The 21885-nt window shown below is 38.8% G+C and overlaps 1 protein-coding gene across 1 annotated transcript in view; it reads left to right on the top strand.

The window, feature by feature from the left end:
* The window catches only part of LOC106709675, a 92327-nt gene that overhangs the window by 30806 nt on the left and 39636 nt on the right, over positions 1-21885 (top strand). Inside the window, exon 3 of the mRNA XM_045680039.1 lies at positions 8115-8140. The gene's annotated coding sequence lies outside the window, so the exon portion shown is untranslated. The remainder of the gene's footprint in view (positions 1-8114; positions 8141-21885) is intronic.

Genomic DNA, 21885 nt, shown 5'->3' with positions numbered 1-21885 from the left:
GAGCTCTGTGTAACGGCTTCCTATTTCTTAATTGTCGCCTTGTTATTGATGTGTCGTCTTGTTTGCGACGTCATGTAGAAATGTTTTGTTTGCTTCATTATTTCATTAAAATGTGAAAAAACCTAGAGAGTGAGTTTCTATCTTCTTGTTCGATATAAATTGCCGTTTTTACTAAACTACTGTCTAAGCGGTTAAAATATAAATTTTAAGATAATTAAATATTAACGAAGAGCAAAAATACAGACAAACGATTTATCGGGCATCAATATTCACCCTCTTGTGTACAAAATATCCGCACTTGTTACGAGGGTGACTATAAAGTGTGTTAGTGTGCAGATGTCCGCATGTAACAGTGACGTATGTGACTCGGCACATACATACTTGTATAAAAAGGCCAAAAGTAATTAATTCTTAATCTACAAGCCATTCTTGTTCATCAGCATCAAGAAGAAAGGAATCCAGAAGGAGGAAATTTAATCGTACAAAAGTTTCCATTTCCGTATTTTTTCTTTAAACACAAACTGCCGTCTTTCTCATTCTGTACGAAAAAACTGAGATAGCAAAAACATGTCAAAGTTTCGGCAGGAAAACCCCATAGTCAAGAAGGTCAAGGGCTTGCAAGTGCTTTGTTTCCTATAGTCCTTACTTACTTAAAAAAAAACTATGATGTTATTTTACTGTCATCGGATATTATTCCATATTATCGAATTTGTGTTTGTTTCGATTTGGTTAATAAATAAAATTTTCCATTTTAAAAAGATAATGAAAAGGCTAGTAGGTAGTATCCCGCGACTGTCTCAGTGAGAGTATTATTTTGTATGTAGACTGTCGCCGAATTTGTGGATTGAATTCGTGTTGCTTCCCCCCACTCCACTCAACACTCCTCTCTCCTCGGCCACTCTATCTATGTAATACTATTAAGAAAACATGCTTTCAATTCTAAACAACCGTAAAAACTGATTAGTCCGAATAAAAATCCGTCATTAAAAATGGAGACATTCTATTTTTATTGTTTATCAATGTTACCTTTGCCGCGGCTGCGGTCATCTGATCGTTCGCGGCTTCGACTTCGACAAATCTATTCCCGCCTCCCGCCTCCCGCCGCAGCTGCAGCTGATTAATTAAAAACTCCAATCAAGCTCTTTGCCGGTTTCTCAGAGCTGCAACTTTATTGGATTACATAAACAAATACTTCTTTATTTTGTTTTCGCACAACCGACTACTAAATTTCTTCTCTTTGATTTTCCTTAGTCACGAACTCGTAGTGGCAGCGGTTATAAAATCTAAGTAAACTATCTGCCAGAATTGAAACTTGCATTACATTATTTCTGTGCAAATTGCTAATTAGGGAGTGAATATTTAAATATTGATAGAAGCTGTTGAATACTTCGCGGGCGGTGCGTGGCCTGCTGAATGTTCTGACGTAACGTGTAATCAACGTAGCAATCAATTAACGTCAGCGCCATCTAGCGACGAGAATCGTAATCCAGTACAAGAGATCTAATTACCCGTGGAAGTGAGTTCGTTCATTGAACTACGCTAACGAAGGGTTCATTCGAAAGGCTGTTGATTTTGTAAATAATTAAGCTCATTATATTAAATTTGGGAATGTTAATATCAAATTTCAAATACAATCAAAGCAAAACTTTCATTACGAAATTAGTATTTAAAAATTATGTAGATATTCGCTTTTTAGTCAAGCTTGACTTGTAAATGTAATTAATTCACATTGCAGATGTTATTTTTGTTCTGGTCAAAAAAAAATTAGTGCAACGAACAAAAGAGAATTTTATAAAATCAATATAATAATGTTAGATATTTCAACAGTCCTAACACCTAACAATAATATAATAAAAAAAAGGCACTGTATTAACAATTCCTGTCATATTGTCAGTCGTCATTTCGGCCGGCTGGTTCTGGCTAGTGATACAACGGAAGTGTCTTACCGGAACCAGAAACGGAAACAGATGTCAAAAATAAATTTTAGCAGAAACGGAAACGGAAACGGAAGCGGAAACAGAAGTGTAAATAATAATAAAAAAACATATTTACAATTTTTTTATAATTATGTACATTTATCCGACGTTCCTACGGTGAAGGAAAACATAGTGATGCTGCCTGCACATATCTGAGAAAAAATTTAATGATATGTGTGAAGTCAACCCGCTCTGGGCCAGCGTGGTTGACTATGGCCTAGTTACCTCTAATTTGGGGTAGGCTCCGAGCCCCTCAGTGGGAATGTATAGTGAGCTGATGATAATAACGATGATGATATATTACATGGTTATCACTTATTCAAAAGTACATTTAATAACTCGTAAGTATGAAATAGTCACATTTTGCCAGTTGTCAAATTTTATATGGACAACAACTAGACAGTTAACTCAAGCAAGAGAAACTGATTGTTTCAAACAGCAGCAGAAAATATTACGCGCTTAAATTCACGAAAAAGTACGTAAACAAACAAATGCGACAAGTGCCGAAAGGCCGTGCACGGACTGCGCGTCTCGCGCCGCGCATTTGGATCTCTTAGCCGTCGTAAAGTTCCGTTTTATCTCCGTTATAAAAGTTGCGGAAACAGAAGCAGAAACGGATGTTGAAAAGCACGCGGAACTTCCGCACTTGCGGAAACGGAAACAGACATCCGTTGCATCACTAGTTCTGGCGACTGTACCTCGTGTATACCGCTTTGGCTCGTTCATTAACAATCATTAACATTAATGAGCTCACCGCTTTAGCTGGGGAATGGGTTCGGCGTGATTTAAGCTCATTTCTCTGCGTTCACGCTTTTACACTGAGAGCAAACGGAGAGGGTACTCTGTAGCTGTAGCGGGAGGGTACTCGCATCTCGCTACAGCTACGGGTGATTAAAAGTTTTGTTTTATAGCGGGTACTACGGATACAGTGCTCGATCTAATGCTAGTAACACCTAAAAATATGAGGTGGAGCCACGTTGAATTGATAGTCTTCTGCCGATATTTTGCTATAATTTGATTTTTTTTTTAAATTATATTAGTTAAAGTTAAAAGTATACTTTTCTTTCACAGTAAATTGTAAGGAGAAGTCGGCTGAGGGCCGCATTGATATTTTGTAATTGTCAAGATTGTTTTTAAAAATATGTATATTATTAAATTCAGAACAGTTTTAAATTTTTAACAATTTGGATTAATCTCGTGTTTGTAACATTACTGCATGTCGCTAGAACACATTTTATTTCATTTCGCTACATTTTCCATTGGTTTAATTTTATTATCTAAATCGAAATTGAATCAGACAAAAAACATGCAAGTGCTTTTGATCTCCATATTATGAGAAAACTGACTGTACCGTGACGTCATCCTTGGCGCAGTTCTCTTGTCAAAGAAATTGTCAAGTGGGCCAGGAAACTTTCGCCGCGCTGCAAACTGCAACATTTGCATTTCAAATAAGTTTTTAATTTTAGAATTTTTATATTAATATAAAAATTGCATTTACAATTTACTTACTTTACTTATGTCTGTTATTCAGTTAGTTTCTACGATGGGTTATGGGAATCAACTCTAACTTGTTGTTATCTTTGTCTTTACATAGAGAGCGAGTGGTTTTACAGTATGTTTCAATACAGGTGTTCGGCAAAGGGAACTCGCGGCAACAGAAACCACCTGTTCTATTGTTATTAACAGCAATTGTACAGCAAATCTGCAAGATCTGCCGCGGTCTGATTTCGTTGTGGTCAGTTTAATTTGAAAATAAACAATTATGGTTTTGTTGTACTTTGCACAGGAGAATGGACTCTCATTAGACTTGCTGAAAAGTAAACCGCTGACAGAATGAGGTAAACAAAAAAAGGCTCGGAGACAATGGAAACGCGGTGACGAAACTTTTATTCGTCCTTTTTAATTGCTAACAACCGCAAACGGAGGTAAAATGTTTATAAGTAAGAGGTCGATATTTAAATTACGTGAGAGGCAATTTAATTAAAATATACAATTTAGAATATTATTCCAACGGTACCTATGAAAGTTCATTTTAAATGTAATGTAAACTATACGATAATATCGCTATACAAGTATTTCATTATTTAATTTCTGTTGGAAATCAATATAAGTGCCGTCAGCTTTTGTGTCAATTAAATCAACAACATATAATTCGTAATAACATACCTGTTCTCATACATAATATGAGCATTAATCGATAATAACAAGTTATCGTTTCACAGTCTGTGGCATGATTATGCCACGGCCGTGAACCGTGAGCGCCGGGCAAAGACAATTTAACGAATGGCTCGCTTTCGCGCCATTTACCTACATCAATTAGTGTTAGCGCCATCTAGCGGCGACGATGACGCGCCTCATTCAAACGGATGCCAAATTACCCGAAAACGAGACTTCGCAACCATTGCTATTTCACCAAAGGGTTACCTAAATAAATGATAATAAATAATTCAAATAGAAATGTGGCGGCAATTTCAAATCAACATGGTCATGTATCTACCTATGTATGTGTGTGTGTATGACTAATGAACTATGGTAATTTATGAATTACAGTTACAAGTATGTATTTAAGATCAAGGTTTTATACAAAAATATTATTCTCATACTAGTTATAATAACTTGAAATAAGTATTAAAAGTAACTTAATGAGTTGTTAATATTTTATTTGACTTTTGTTGCTGACTGTACCGGTAGTTTTATGGAGCATCCGTGCAGTCGAGCTGACTTTTTCACTCCGATGCAAAAACTTTGTCCTATTTCTTAGTAAATAAATGTAAAATGCAACGACGAGTTCTTCCGGGGGAACACATTTTCAAATTACTCTCCTTAAAAAACTGTTTTTGTTAACATTTTAAGTGGAAAGTAAAATAATTTAAGTAATTAAGGTAAATAAATTTATTTAAAATAAACGAGATACGTAATTTTCTATAAATATTTTAAGAATTTAGTTACCTATCTTATTTCTATATAAAAAGTTGAAAAGAATAATAGATGAGGTACTCGTAGCTAATAGGTTCGCAGACAACAGACAACAGAGGACTTAGAGAGAAGGGAAGGTCTACGTTAATCTAATTACCGCTGAGAAAGTCGATACAAGACAAATGGACGCTTTTAATTTGTTTCACATAAATTACTTAGGAATAGGAGAAATTCTTAACAGTTAGGCATTAAAAGTTTTTTGTTCTCCATCCAGTGACTCGCCGCGGTCGAAGCCTAGGCCGTGAAATTTCCTCCTGCCTAGAGCTGCTACAGCATCGTGTTTGACACGCATTACACGGGTTTGACTTTTCGCTTTCTAAATGTTGGCTACCTCCGAAGAGTTTATAATTATCTCCGTTAGCGTAACAGTCAAGTCTAAGCAAAGTTCAATATAAAGCTATTATATACATGACAAACAGTAATAGACACTAGCAACAAAAACATCTGTTCCACGAATGGGTTGACTCGTCCGGTGCAGTGCCACGACCACAGAAGACTGGCGTGAAGTGGAAGCAATTTCGCTTTTCGAGTTATAAATGTGGTGCCGTAGGCTTAATGGTAGTCCTCTTCATAAAGGAGAGGATGGGGACGCACAAGAGGGAATATTCTTTTTCTGTACGGTCCTTCCTTCGTCTATTAAAGGGAGGTAACGCATTTGCAATTGCGGATGTGTGTGGGCAGCAGTCGCGTCGCTATTTCAGCGAATCAAGTGGTCGCTTGCTACCTTATTATATAAAAAAGACATTAGCAGCGTTAAGAATTGTAGAAAATACGAGTATTTTCTGGTATTATTAGACTGTGTTATTCGTTAATTTTCTTAATGTTACATTATTGTTAGTGTGTGATTGCACTTGACTTACCTGGCCCGTAGCCGAGGGCGCTGGTCGCTAGCCGCTGACGTGTCTCTGCGCTCTCTGTCCTATCCGGCGCGCGATCTTCTTTTTATGTGCGCTTCAAAAGACTATTTGCGTACCGTTTACATGCTCGACTACAGCTCCCTACTGTGCAGCCAGCTCACAATTTGGCCTCGATTTGAACCAAACATACAATATTATACATACATTCTTATACAGTAGGAGTTCGGAACTGTGTGTGTGTGGGTGAGGAGGGGGGCAAGTAAACGAGCTCGCCTTTAGGGCTGTCATCTGTAGCATCTGCGCCGTACTCTCTGACGTCGGAACGATTCTATGAAAGTTTTCATCGAACGTCTTTAAAACAATGAAATTATATAAACTTTACCTTCATGCGCGAACTACTGTAGAATTTGTTTCAAGTTGCTGGCACTTTCATAACTGTGAATATGGAGTTAAAAACCATGTCCGTGCGGTAAATGATGTTGTCTGGGAGCAGGAAGTAACGGATTGGTTTCGTCGATTTGTTGGCTGGAAGAACCTCGACAGGCCACTAATGACATGTCATGTGCGGACGGCGGCGGTTGAGAATGGTCGAGAAAACTCTGACATATTGCCAAGACGAGACGAAACATTATGTACTACAAGACAAGCAATTACGTATGCCCTCTGTTGTCTCTAGATTAATTAAATCTGCTGGAAATGTGATAAAAATACGACAAAAATAATAGTTTTAAAGTTTACTAAAACCACTTTGGAACTATGAATGTCAATTTAGTATTAATTTAGTTATTCGTCTTTAATAACGATTGTTTCCTCAGAGTTGTAGAGATGATTACGAACAAGGTGCGCGAAATTAAGTCAAATGAATCTCGCCCCCCTACCCCTGCTCCCCCTGCCCCTGCCCCATAACGTGTGATCTCGTTCGAGAAGTCTTGAGTAATTTGTGCGACATTTCCGCCGCGTATCAGAGAAATTCAATAAAGAACGGCTCCGTGTCGCATCACCGGAGATTCTTATTACATTTTTTTTTATTAGCAATATCATGAGAGATATCAAACGATATGGTTAATTTTCTCCAACTGACAGCTTTACAAATAAACTGTGCAATTACTTGGGCAATTCATTAATGTTACTCGGACACATGAAGCGATTCATTTCGTAGTGTCGAAGTTTTAGTTGATTCACAGAACTCTATTTTAGCATCAGTTTGAATGAAACACAAACAGAAAGCTGGCGGGTGTTTTACCAAACACAAACAACATTTGTTATTACGAAGCAATTCGCAAACGAACCGAATATTTTTATTTTATTTATTTAACGATACTATAACAAATATTGTTATTATCTTTATAACCAAATGGTTGATTTTAGCATCAATTACTGTTTTGTAAATTGAATTTATAATTTTTTTCCAGTAAATGAGCAATTGAACAAATAACGAGTAAATGGATGAATCATTGTAAAACAAAGTCAGCTATTGTTATACCTTGATTGGAAATACTTTAATGTCGTTTATAAAAATTCAATGTGCTGTAAAATGCTTTTGTATAATCATTTAACGTTCCCAAGACATGTGGATAAATGGAGATCTGGCGAGCCTTGCAAGATGTGCGCGAGTCGTGACGTGACACACTGCTTGCAGGCTTTTAAGCAGATTACTGCGCGACGGGCAGAGGGCGTGCAGAGGGCGTGCAGCGGGCGTGCAGCGAGCGGCCGGCGAGCCTCTGCCCTACATGCACACAAAACACACTTGGTACATGGTTTGTACAGCAAGTCTTTGTGTCCGGCACACGCTGTCTCCTACGCCAATGTAATCATCTACGGAGTAGTCAGAAAATAGAGCGAGTCAGTTTTTTTTGCAGCAAATGACGATACACTAAGACCCTTTTTACACTAACTCAGATGTATGAGATATGTTACGGCATACAAAGCATAATATAAACCGTTGCCATGCTGTTGGGAGACAAGAAAAGTTTATAAAGAGAGAGTTCCCTGTCTGTCGTCTTGTATTGTTTTCATTTAATAGAAGGCTTCACCCAGTTTTAGCGAGTTGTGAGATGGCGCGTGTCAAAGCGTCTGCATTAATCATATTAACGCGGCTTTGAAATGAGAGTCTTCAATGTTGTTGAATATAATCAGAGCATTAGACATTTTCTCTTCGGCTACTTTTAAGGAATAAAATCCATTACATTTACTTTATTACTATTAACTGCATTTAATTAAATCAGCAGATCCTAGGATCATACTGGTATCGCTGTCCAGTTTTATTGAGTTTATTTCTTTATAATGTTCTTTCTTTCATTTTCAGGAACTGTGAAAGCTTGGCGCTGCTTGGTGAGTTACCTTTACGTGATGACAATTCAGTAATGGACCCACTGTTCTATCTACTGACAACTCAATTAGATATTTTCCATTTTTCCTTACTGATAAAGTAGTCTGAATGTAAAACATCTCAATCTCCGGAGTCTGAGAAAAATCTCTCACCGGATCAAAAACTAATCAGTGCTTATAGTGAGCTATACGCGAGTTAATGCTATTTAATAAGTTTATCCTTAATGTCCGATGATAATATAATTTATAGACGTTAATCAAATCGGGATCACAATGCCGCTGTGTACAGGCGCGGCTTGCTCGTGCGACGTAAGTTTGTGCCGTAAATTACATGCGCTGCCCGCAGCCTGTCCACAGGCCACAGCCTACCGCCCAGCGCTGGGCATTAGTCGGATCCTGCTTTACATCTACATTATAAAAAAGTATATTTACATGCTGACAGCATCCTTATATTTACATTGATGATAAAAGAAAACCGACAATTTTGTTAAACTAAATAACATTTTAATTGACTATTTCAGGGGACGTAAATATAAATGTACATTTGAATAAAACATTTAGAAATTATTCTAGATACTAGTAAAATGAGCGTCGGTGGCTCAGGGGTTAAGCACTTGACTTGGAATCTGCAGGTCCTGAGTTTGAATCCCGCCACGTATTAATATGTTTTTCGATTTACATTTATCCGACGTTCTTATGATGAAGGAAAACATCTGTGAAGAAATTCAAAGATACGTATGTGTCAAGTCAACCAACTCGCACTGGGCTATGACTAAGGCCTAGTCATCCCTAACTTAGGGTAGGCTCCGAGCCCCTCGGTGGGGACTTATAGTGAGCTGATGATGACTAGTTAAATATATATTAGAAATGTAAGCGCATGGCATGTTGGCTGATATTCTATACTATATTTGGCTATACTTTCATATACATTGCGCAACAAAGCTCCTCGTGTTAAAGTTTCTGAAGCCACCATGAAAGCAGTCGCAGGCACCCACTGGGATCTAAATCCACAGTTATTTGGAGTGTAGTGTTTAATTTGAAAGCCACATATAATATATTTCTTATTGAGCAGCAAGTCGCCGCTTTGTCGTCCATCGCCGGCGTACAGGCGGTTTGGGCGCCAGCCAGAGTCGTGTTAACAAAGCTGTTCCCTCTTAAACAAATAATATAGGCGAATTAATTAAATAATAAACTTTGGCATACTTAGACTAAAATGAGTTTGCAGAAAAAAAAAACAATATTGTTTGTGTAATTTACGGAGTTTAAATATAAACCTAAAAAATGATGCTTTAGAAGTAGTCTGACTGCCGAAATAGCGAGACGACACCGGCCCTTCACTCCTACCTTGAGCTCCCAACAAATGTCGTTGTTGCGACATCTTCCACTATCAAATTGTTTTAATGAAAATTGATTAAATTAAATTTAATATTAAATAAAATAAATATTAACATCTAATCCGAACTTTTGACTCATATTTAGGTTAATGTAGGGTTTCTCGTTCCGTTTGTAATAAGTGAATGTGAAACAATTTATCAGGAGCACAAGTAAATAGATGTCAAAGACGTGTCGCCTTCAAACAGGCGGTAATTAGGAGTGCTCGGGGCCGCCTCCTCCACCGCCCGAGCTGCGCCGCGCCGCGCCGCCGGGCATGTGTCAATAAAACGCGCAATCGACATACACGGAAAGTAGATTCCTTAATGGGGATAAAAAGCTACACGTCAACTGTCTTATAATAAGACAAGATTAAAAAGATCGTAGTTTATTTTTTACCCTCTTATTTACAATGACAAATGTTTGTAGAATCGACAGGCCTTTGTGAATAAACATGAATTACATTTTCCTTGTATTCGTCTTAGCTTTGGTTCATCAAATTTTCAAATTTATGAAAGTAATGATATATATTTTTTTACAGAGAACTATGAAAGAATTTCGGTTCGTACATTAAAATAAACCTCGAAGTCCTTTTAATAATGTTATTAAACGATGTCGTGGTTGGAGTGCGGGGGTGCTGCTGCGGCGGAGCGGGGACCGCGGGGGTAACGCGACGCAACTTACTTCAAAGCCCTATAAACAAGTAATGAAAAGCTTTTAAGCTTTGAAAAGCCAAAGAAAGTCCTCCGAGAGCTTCGTGGGAACATTTCAATACACGTATCTCATGTTTTCCTTCGGCGAGTGTTCAAATAACTGTTTTAATTAGATTAAATAACAACAAACACCCAAATGTTTATTCAATGCAGCGAATTACGGCTCGAGAACTTTTCATAGAATGCAAATATTTTATAGAAAAGTAGTCATTGGTAAGAGGTGACGACAAACATTCGTAGTTATTTAATCGAAGACCATGGTTAGGTGTAGAGTATAGTCTGTAAGTTAACTCTTTGAAACTAATATGTACTATAAAGTAACGAATGTTTTGTGGGATTTATATTAATAATTTAGTATTCCAATTAGTGTGGTCACAGCTCGCCGCTCGCCGCTCGCCGCTCGCCGCTCGCCGCTCGCCGCTCGCCGCTTGCCGCTCGCCGCTCGCCGCTCATACGACCGCTAGCAGCGGCGGGCGGTAACCGAAGCCGGTGAAGTGAATAATTTGAATGCGGGGCGGACAATTGAATAACGCGCTTCTCGTCTCGCTGCATACAGCCAGCAGCGTAGCGCTTTGCCTTTGCCTGCATTTGCACTCAACCTCGCACACTGTGTGTGTACTCCACACTCAGACAAACTGATACAGATTAACTCCAATGGTGTTTGTGCACATTTCATTGGTACTTATGTGACTAAATCGAACAATAAACTATTGTAATACATTTTAGTAAAATTAAACATATGATGCGCATTACAGGGTACATATATATATTTATAACATCCTTCTTTAATATACACATATAAGTGTATTTGAAAAAAGGTAAATGATAAAGAAATTAATTAAAATATCGATTTCATATTATCTCCCTCTTCAACGAATCAATAAAGGAAATCATTTTTCGGAGAACATGGCTGTTATACAGGAAATTAATTCGCGGCCGATGTCGTTACTTTGATCGATGTCGATTTTGTTAATAGAATGTATTGAAACGTACTCATTTAATATAATATGCTGAGGTTTATTCAAAAATATATCATAAATCGTTAACAAGGTAAACAAAAATTGCAGTTGAATTTAATTGTAAAAAAGTTATATTGTCTCACCACAATAAAACTGTCGAGGTAAAAATCGAGTATCTCAATAATTTATAGCGCATTTTCCGTACATTTATAAAACTGTGGTGAGAAAACAAGTGGCTCTTCTTAAAGTGTCCCAGACGACGTTAAGTATCGTACAAAGTAGTTTTAGAGAATTATTAGTCAAGATCATCTCGAGCGTATTGCGCGGTAAAGTTCCCCAAACCAAGTGACAGATAGCTGTAGTGAGGCGACGTAAGCGTTGATATTTGACATGTCTAGTGCTGCGCCGATACACCGGCACAGTGTTGATTTTTGTCTCTAACAGTTCGGCCATCCTGCATTTCCTTCGTCCTCGAAGGAGTATTGATCCTTGCTGCATCGTTTTACACGCTGTCCCAAGCGCCATGAAGAGCCAGAACACCTCCAAGAAAAAGGACCTAAAAGCAAATCAGCCCCGTAGGCAGAAAATATAGCCCCGTAGGCAAACATATAGCCCCGTAGGCAAAACATACGCCCGGAGGCTAAACATACGCCCGGAGGCAACATATACGCCCGGAGGCTAAACATACGCCCGGAGGCTAAACATACGCCCGGAGGCAACATATACGCCCGGAGGCTAAACATACGCCCGGAGGCAACATATACGCCCGGAGGCAACATATACGCCCGGAGGCTAAACATACGCCCGGAGGCAACATATACGCCCGGAGGCTAAACATACGCCCGGAGGCAACATATACGCCCGGAGGCTAAACATACGCCCGGAGGCAACATATACGCCCGGAGGCTAAACATACGCCCGGAGGCAAAATATACGCCCGGAGGCTAAACATACGCCCGGAGGCAACATATACGCCCGGAGGCTAAACATACGCCCGGAGGCAACATATACGCCCTGAGGCTAAACATACGCCCCATAGGCAATCTTTGATTTTCTTTTATCAATCATGTGTCTGAAATAAAAGTTTTATTAATCATACGCCCCATAGGCAAAACATACGCCCGGAGGCAACATATACGCCCTGAGGCTAAACATACGCCCCATAGGCAATCTTTGATTTTCTTTTATCAATCATGTGTCTGAAATAAAAGTTTTATTAATCATACGCCCCATAGGCAAAACATACGCCCGGAGGCAACATATACGCCCTGAGGCTAAACATACGCCCCATAGGCAATCTTTGATTTTCTTTTATCAATCATGTGTCTGAAATAAAAGTTTTATTAATCATACGCCTCATAGGCAAAACATACGCCCGGAGGCAACATATACGCCCTGAGGCTAAACATACGCCCGGAGGCTATCTTTGATTTTTTTTAATCGATCATGAGTCTGAAATAAAAGTTATCATTATTATTATTTTTACTACCATGTCAAATACCTGGCATTCCGCGCACCCTGTACTCCATGACATCTATACCCATCAAGACCCTCCACAGGTTCGCGGCCTCGGCCTGCTCGCGACAGGCACATCACAAGCGCCACTGCTAACGACAGGCACTTTACAAGCGCACTGCTCACCACACGCGTTTCACTGGTGCGCTGATTGTAAACAGGCACCGCTCAGGCGCGCTGATCGTAGACAGGCACCGCTCAGGCGCGCTGATTGTAGACAGGCACCGCTCAGGCGCGCTGATTGTAGACAGGCACCGCTCAGGCGCGCTGATTGTAGACAGGCACCGCTCAGGCGCGCTGATCGTAGACAGGCACCGCTCAGGCGCGCTGATCGTAGACAGGCACCGCTCAGGCGCGCTGATCGTAGACAGGCACCGCTCAGGCGCGCTGATTGTAGACAGGCACCGCTCAGGCGCGCTGATTGTAGACAGGCACCGCTCAGGCTCGCTGATTGTAGACAGGCACCGCTCAGGCGCGCTGATCGTAGACAGGCACCGCTCAGGCGCGCTGATCATAAACAGGCACCGCTCAGGCGCGCTGATTGTAGACAGGCACCGCTCAGGCGCGCTGATCGTAGACAGGCACCGCTCAGGCGCGCTGATCATAAACAGGCACCGCTCAGGCGCGCTGATTGTAGGCAGGCACCGCTCAGGCGCGCTGATTGTAGACAGGCACCGCTCAGGCGCGCAGATTGTAGACAGGCACCGCTCAGGCGCGCTGATCGTAGACAGGCACCGCTCAGGCGCGCTGATCGTAGACAGGCACCGCTCAGGCGCGCTGATCATAAACAGGCACCGCTCAGGCGCGCTGATTGTAGACAGGCACTTTCACAAGCGCGCTGATCTCGACACGCGCTTCAATGGCGCGCTGTTCTCGACAGGCGCTTTCACAAGCGCGCTGCTCCCGACAGGCGCTTTCACAAGCGCGCTGCTCCCGACAGGCGCTTTCACAAGCGCGCTGCTCCCGACAGGCGCTTTCACAAGCGCGCTGATCTCGACACGCGCTTCAATGGCGCGCTGTTCTCGACAGGCGCTTTCACAAGCGCGCTGCTCCCGACAGGCGCTTTCACAAGCGCGCTGCTCCCGACAGGCGCTTTCACAAGCGCGCTGATCTCGACACGCGCTTCAATGGAGCGCTGCTCTCCACACGCGCTTATCGCGCGCTGCTCTCCACACGCGCTTCAATCGCGCGCTGCTCGCGACACGCGCTTATCGCGCGCTGCTCTCCACACGCGCTTCAATGGCGCGCTGCTCTCGACACGCGCTTCAATCGCGCGCTGCTCGCGACACGCGCTTCAATCGCGCGCTGCTCGCGACACGCGCTTTAATCGCGCGCTTCTCGCAATATGCGCAGGTTCGGACCCTTAGGCGGTAACTCGATTTACACGATTTCTCTTGTCATCTCAAACACCAAGTATCTTTATGGATCTATAACATTCATCACATGACCATGTAGGGCAAGCATGTCATGACATACCAAACAATAAAATCAAGTTTTAATTCAGAAGTATCCTGGTGACACACAAATTAAAATAAACTGAACTTAGAAAGGACATCAATGACTTAAGACATAATGATTTCCATATGACTCAGGTAATGGCTTTAATTTTATCACAACTCTGCTTTACATGACCCTCACTTATAAACTGATCTTTATTCTCAATATCAGTTGTTAGGAAAATTCTTTAAATTAATTGAAAAGCTTGTCTTACTAAACATCAACACTAAAAATATAAAAAATGTTGGTTTGATCTTACCGCAGTACAAATTGAATAAGTATTATACCAATAATGGCTTGAGCAATCATGCTATCTGTCATATTACATGACATGTGACATGCCAATCCCAAGTTTGTCATAATAAAATTTTACTGAATCCTCACCTTTTGGTTTAACTTCATTGGCATGTTCCCTAGTCTGAATTACTACTACTGTTCTTAACAAATGGAAACACTTGAATTAAATTTGTCATCAACTGACATAATGAATACATGGGGTCCTCCATTCATATTTTGGCAATGCATGCAACAATGCAATGCAACTAATCTTTGCCTTGCAATTGCATTTTAACATCCTTTCATCTCATGCATATTTGTCACAGCTTCAAAATTATATTCCACATAATACACCACTGACTGTGTATTTTAGTTTTTGTACCAACTACTTTAATACCTCAATTTGACTGTCTTTTTTTCTTTATTCCTCTTTGTGTGTCTTAAAATACAGAAAAGTATTTTAAATTATCCTGTTAAATTATAACATAACTTGTAGACTTTAAAAGTACTGTCTTAAAGCCAACAGAATATTTAAATATTCTACACAAAGCTTTTATCTTTTAACCAAATTATAATCTTAATATTAAAATTTATGAGTCATATTATTTTACACACCACTTTTGTGTCTCAACATAAATCATACCTTGTTTTAAAATGAAAGGTACTTTTATTTAAATATTTTACACATAACTTTTGTGTCTTGACAAACCATAAAACCAAACATACAACCAAACCTTTAAATCAAACATTAAAATAGAAATAAACACAACAAATCTTGATTTTGTGTTTTCAAGCCAATGGTCTTTTCATGGTCTGTTAATAAAACAATTTTCGTAATGTGACTTTATGATCGTATGATTACAGACTTTAGGAAAATGTTTTTAAGTCTTTTAGAAATCACCAAATTAAGAAATCAGTAAATAATTTTGTACAGATAATTAGAAACATGGAACAATCTCACCAAATATGAAGATTTTCACGCTGGTGTGCGTTTTAAGTTTACCATTTACTCGAAGTTCTCAATATCCTTACAAATTTAAAAATCTTACTCTCCGGTAAACAATACGATTCTTTTATGCAACAAAATCACTTTGTGAGTTTGGGTAATATCTCACTTCTGAACTTTTAGAGAATTATTAGTCAAGATCATCTCGAGCGTATTGCGCGGTAAAGTTCCCCAAACCAAGTGACAGATAGCTGTAGTGAGGCGACGTAAGCGTTGATATTTGACATGTCTAGTGCTGCGCCGATACACCGGCACAGTGTTGATTTTTGTCTCTAACAGTAGGATGTCAGACAAAGTGCGCAAGGCTTGTGAGTGCGCACGTGTTTGTGTCGGCGGCAACGCCACGCGAGCCGCGTGCTCTTCGCACTATCTATGCGCCACTTATGTAGCTATCAAAACTGTCTTCATAAGAAATTGACGCTTGTATGTAACTGAAACAAAGAAACAAACGCTTGTTGATTGCTTATTAATTGTGAGATACGACTACGTTTTCCTCACGATATTACGAATAGTCTTGGAAAGATTCTATTTGAATTACACAAATGCGGTCGTGCTGCGATGGTGTTATTGTTAATTCAATGTATGTATATAAGAACGGAGACAAGTAATACATACGATGTATTTCATTATAATATAGCTCTTTGTAGAAGGCTACCTACCTACGCTTTAAATCAGTATAACATGCTGTAGCACAGTGTAACTTGCTATATCACGCTGTAGCAAGCACATAAGAGAGTCAAAATAGCCCAGCAGCGCGCTGGCTCGCGCCCAAGCGTGCTGCGGTCACCGGCTATGAGATATCACTTCATAAATTACTTCCCCACCACACTTTACGTTTTGACTTCATTCAATTCGAATAATAATTGATAATAAATTTAACAAAGGGAAAGAAAATTACATAGTAAAACTATTGTTTAAAAAATTATTACATATACATATGTACATTTGAACATTGTTAACATTTGTTTCGTTTGTAAACTGTTATATTATCTGTTACTGTTATACCTAATTAGAACTTGAAATATAATTCATTAGAAAACTTCAATCTTCTAAATTTAAATTTAAAATATGCTTTAAGTTGTTTTTAATCTGTGTCGAAAGTTAAGAACGACTTAGTTAAATCCTCGCTCTCGTCTCTCGTCCGCGCGGGAATGTAGGCTAATGCACAGCAAGTACTAGTTTGTTCTGGCAACAATAAAATATTTCTGTTAGTTTTTGAATTATCGTATAACTACATATTTATTTCTAGGTACATAAAGACCTGGCACAGTTCTCGTCTGTTATTTATATTCATCTATGAATTTCATTTAAAATTAACTATGTAACACTCGAACAAGATAAACAACGTTTATTTTGCAGATTTGAAATTGCTTCATGTAATAATTATTCATAATGTTTTTTAAACACACACATAAACTTGGTAGTATATTTATATAGATGTATATATAGCTTATGTGTGCGTAATCAGCGTAACCATTATGTTAATACGTGGCGCGTGCTGCTCACCGTCGCGTCGTGTGGCGCCCTCGTGCGGAGGAGTCGGCGGTGGCGGCGGCAGCGGTGTTACTCAACCTTTATGTGACATAAAAACGTACTCAGATTATGGCACGTTTGTTTTCGTAACTCATGTTTTTTTTAAATGTTTACGCGTTCACGTTTTAATGGAATTAGTATAATAAATAACTTTACAGCGCACTCCAACCCTCTAGCGTGTTCATATAATATACGAGTACCGGCATATATTTTACGTTTTTTTTTACGTTTATGCGATTTTTAGACGTTGTTAATTTAACCTATTTTTTTAAATCTAAATTACATCACAAATATAAACGGTTTAAATTGTTCTTTTGACACTGCTTTAACATAACCTATATGTTTTTAACACTTCAATATTAATAATGTGTTAAATATACGCACATAATTTTCAAGGCCTCAAAAAGAATCCGTCCCTCAGGCGCACACCTCGCCACCAACCCTCGCCGGCCCTTGCCCGCCGCACTCCACTGAGCCAGCAAACTTTTTCAAGTTCAACAATCATCTATACTTTTTAATGGTTACAATGTGGTACTTAATAAATACAGATATTGGTCATGAATTAAATCTCAGTCCCACCAAATGTCCTCCACCAATCAGGTCTACCGAATACTTCCATGTCAATGCAAATTCATAATATTATATTGATAGAAATTTATTGGAGCGATAATTTTTTATGTGAATGCGCCTATTGAACTAATTCCCAAAAGAAAGATCAATAAATAACACGCGGCGGCTCACGACCGCGACAAAAGGTCAATTCAACGCAAAGTTTTATGAATTATAAAGAGATGTTTCGTTGGGGAATAATGAAAGAATATTTTGGGTTGAGAAGGAAGATTTCGGATTTGGATTCTATTGGATTTTACCTATAATTCATATTCAATTTAATTTAATTTATCAAAGAGGGAAACACGTGCGATTGTTCTGAGGTGCAGCAGTTAAACGCAATATTCCCTACTCGTTGTATGTTGACGGCAGTTTTTCTGTTTATAAACGATAAGATTACAGGATCAACATATAATAGTGCGATGTGTAATAAATGTAATACATTCTTAATTACAAATAATAAAATGTTGAAATACAGTCGCTGTTCATTGAGCAGTATTGAAACAAAACAATGGTTTAAGTTACTCAAGTAAAGGTAAATAATTTTGTGGACAACAATGCAACTGTTATTGGACGGTCATGAACTCGGGGGAAACCTGTGTGGGATCGCGTGACCGCCGCCGGCCGTCGTCAGACGTCGCTACTGCAGTATGCATGCCCCGGCCTCACCGGCCTCCCCGGTGACTCATTGCATTTTATATTCCCTGTCTTTCACAACAAAGGCGTGACTGCACTCACCACGTAACATGGACCACCATACCTGCGCCGCATCCGCTGGTACTGGATTCATTGCTACGACGGCCTGAGCTGCGGAACTTGTACATTTGTAATTCTTACTACTACAGAAATATTTTTTAAAGACTTCAATTTATTACAAACAGTTACGTGTGTCATAAAGATTCGAACTTTCGCTGTCTGTAATGGCAATTATTTCTAATTATTTTTGTACGTTAATTTTCTAACCACTCATAAAAAGTACTAGCAAAAACAACGTAAAATTCTCAAACAAGTTTGTCTTTGAGGCGTGAACAAATCACTCAATTCATTTAAGTGATATTCACGTGCAAAATTTTTCCTTGTGACTTGATTTCAGAAGTTTTGCGTCAGTCCTACCAGGTGATTACGTTTATAAGGCGAACGGCGACCGGGGAATATCGTGAGGAAAATTACTGGGGGTGCGAACCCCACCCCCCACTCACCCGCGTCCTACGCGCCCTCCGCGCTCCGCCCCTGATGTAGCGTCGTTTGTTTTTATAGCTACATCCCCGACCGAACTCACAAAATTCCGCTTTACCATGCGATTGTAATACACTCAGGACAGGCAAGTAGCTGAAAAAAATACCCCATTACGGTAAGAAAATTCGTAGTTCCGACGAGTGAACAATGTCAATTATTCCTAAAAGGAAGTTAGAAACATTAGTTAGAACATTATTATACTACTTTTTTTGACTTGCGGGAATATTCTCCTATGAGGTAATAAAAATGTACAAAATTATCCAAAACAGAAAAAATATGTAAAGTAAAATTACTAACTGTGTAAAGACGTCTTGGACGTACACACATCTATATTTTTATTTATCTTTGCTGTTTTAAATTCAAGTCTAGATTCTAAATTGTTCCTTTTTCTTTTTGAAACAAATTATTAAATAGACGACTTGTAAGTTATGGTGAAATTAGGATTTGACATGAAAGTTAAGTGATGAGTGAAAGTGTTATTAAAAAATAACAAATAATATGTAATTTCATTGACCTTTTGATTTTCGTCTTTGTATGTTAACCTCGCATTTTATAGGAATGTGGAATGTAATTGTGGTGGCGGGCTTAGCACGCAATCTGTCTCGATGTTTGGCAAGCATTGGCCGAAGACTTTTCAACTACATCAACAAACCTTCCTTGAAATATATAAGATTTTCTCTAAATTGACTGTAGAGAGATTGTATTTAATAATTTTCCTAAGATCTAAAGCTCCAATTAGCCTGGCTTTAGTTATCTATTAGAACTTGCACGTTGTAATGTAATTGGAACGAGTGAAATGAGCAATTGTTAATCATACGTATAATGTTGACATATGTCCGTTGAGGATGTCCGTCGTGTGAACCCTCCTCGACCCCCACCCCTCTCGCACCTCTAACTATGTGAAATTGAATCAATGTTGTGATGAGACTCGTGGCTATGGCTCCTGCAATGTAACAAACATACAAACACATTGCACCGCGACACTTTCTACAATCCAGTGATTACACTAATTTCATTACCAAATATCTGTCAATTGTTATTTAAATAACAATGTTGCTTGTAAATGAAAATTATTTCGGTTATAATTAGACAATGATTGCCATCAGTTGAAATGGAAAGCGATGGAATATAGCGGGAATTGTTTATTGCAATTTGCTAATGGGCAATCTACGAAAGCGCACATTTTCGAGAGAAAAACAAAATAACGTTTTTGTATTTAGAAGGAAAATTGTAAACAAATTGCATTCCAGTGCGAACACAATAATCTATTCAATTGTAATCCGCTCCTGATGGAAACGTGACGACTGTTTCAGAGGAATTGTCTCGCATCAATTTCCTTTCGCCCTTTTCCTCGATGTTTTCTGTTAGCAAAATATCAATAAAACAAATGAAAAGTCAGGGCGAACGTGAAAAGGCGTCTCGGTAGGTCGGCGCGGCGGCGCAGCGAGGTGCGGCGCGCGGGTAATAAAAAAAACCCCGCGCCGAATGAAAATATCGAAAACAGTTCGTAGAATTTATCGCGCTGTGAATATTTTCCTCGCGGCGAACAACAAGTGTCGCACAAAGAAATAAATATGTATTTGACAACAAAGGCGCCACATAACGGGCCAAATATTTTCTGAGACCTTTATTTTTTCCAAGTATTGCCTTCTATTTTGTCGAGGGGATTTTTTGATTAATTATAATGGTCATTCACAATATTCAAAAACATCTCTATTTTCTTTAAAAATACAAGGGTTTTCTAGAATCTCTATGAAATTGATCAATATGTAATACTGATAATGTTAATTATTCCATGTTAAAATATGTTTCAGACTGTTTAGTGGTTTCTGAAAACGGTTTCTCGTTTTTTTTTTTTTATTAATTAGTAGTTGAACATAGAGCAAAATGTTATTAAGAAATAGATAATAATAAGTGACGTAATATTTTAATAGTCCCCAATTACACGCGGCACAGATAGTTAAAAATAATTAGGCGGAGAACAAAAGCAGTGGTAAATGAAAGTGCCTAAATAACAAATGTGTGCACGCGCCTTGTAACGCTTTTGTAAAATATTTTGTTGAGCAAATTGCGCGGCGTGTACTACTTTAAATTGTAAGTTTTTGTGCAGCTTCATTGTGTTGCGTTCAATTGATGTTTTTTAAATTAAAAGTTCGATGTTTGAATTTTTTTTGCTTAAGTTATCGCTTCGTCTAAATAAGACTTTCGACATTGGTTGTACTTTGGGTTCAGGTGGTCTTTAATAGAATGAGAAAATTCTAATTGCAAAATTATGAAAAAAATTATCTGTTATAGGACATATTATAATATATTTTAATAGTGCACATTTGCTCGGCATTCATTTAATTAAAGCCGGACCGCGACCCTCGTCGCCTCTAATTAAAACGAGCAACGTTCCTTTTATATTCGGCACATACGTATACATTTTTTGGTAATTAACCACGTCGTAATTGAACCTGCGGTAAAATATTAATTATTTTATCTGCTGTAGTTTATTTAAGGCGTGAAAGTGAGCGGCGGTGTTGTTCCGGGCCGTCCCAGAAGAACTTTTACTGTCCAGATTAATGAAATACTCAAGATGGGTGGTATTAAGAGTACCCGAATTCGACGTACGTGTATGCGTATATGAATGTAGAAGAAGCGGGAGAGGTGTGTAAGGACAGCACAAAATAGAGGTCCGTGGTCTTTGCTTACCCTTCTGGGTTACGGGCGTGAGATTTGTTGTTGTTATTTGGTTAATGCGGTTCTCTAGTTTGTAAAAAGCATTTAAAACTTAATAACATATCATTAGTTGAAATCAGTAGGTATAGGTAACTCTCACTCCAGTCTGCGTTAAGAATGTAGTGGATCATCAGTGCAACCTCAGGGAAGGTCTACTCCGTGCTGTTAAAATTGAAATGATAAGTATTTTCAAAAAAATTTGTTTAATCTATTTTTGAAAATACACGTAAAGGCTAAAATTAAATTAAAGTTAAGCTAACACGACGACGAACAGTGATGATTTCTTATAGCAAACGAACTATAATTGTAATC

The sequence above is a fragment of the Papilio machaon genome, chromosome 11 (assembly GCF_912999745.1).
Source record: "Papilio machaon chromosome 11, ilPapMach1.1, whole genome shotgun sequence".
In the NCBI taxonomy this organism is placed as follows: domain Eukaryota; kingdom Metazoa; phylum Arthropoda; class Insecta; order Lepidoptera; family Papilionidae; genus Papilio; species Papilio machaon.
Note: the sequence above shows the minus strand (reverse complement) of the source record. Positions and strands in the feature narration are given on the sequence as shown.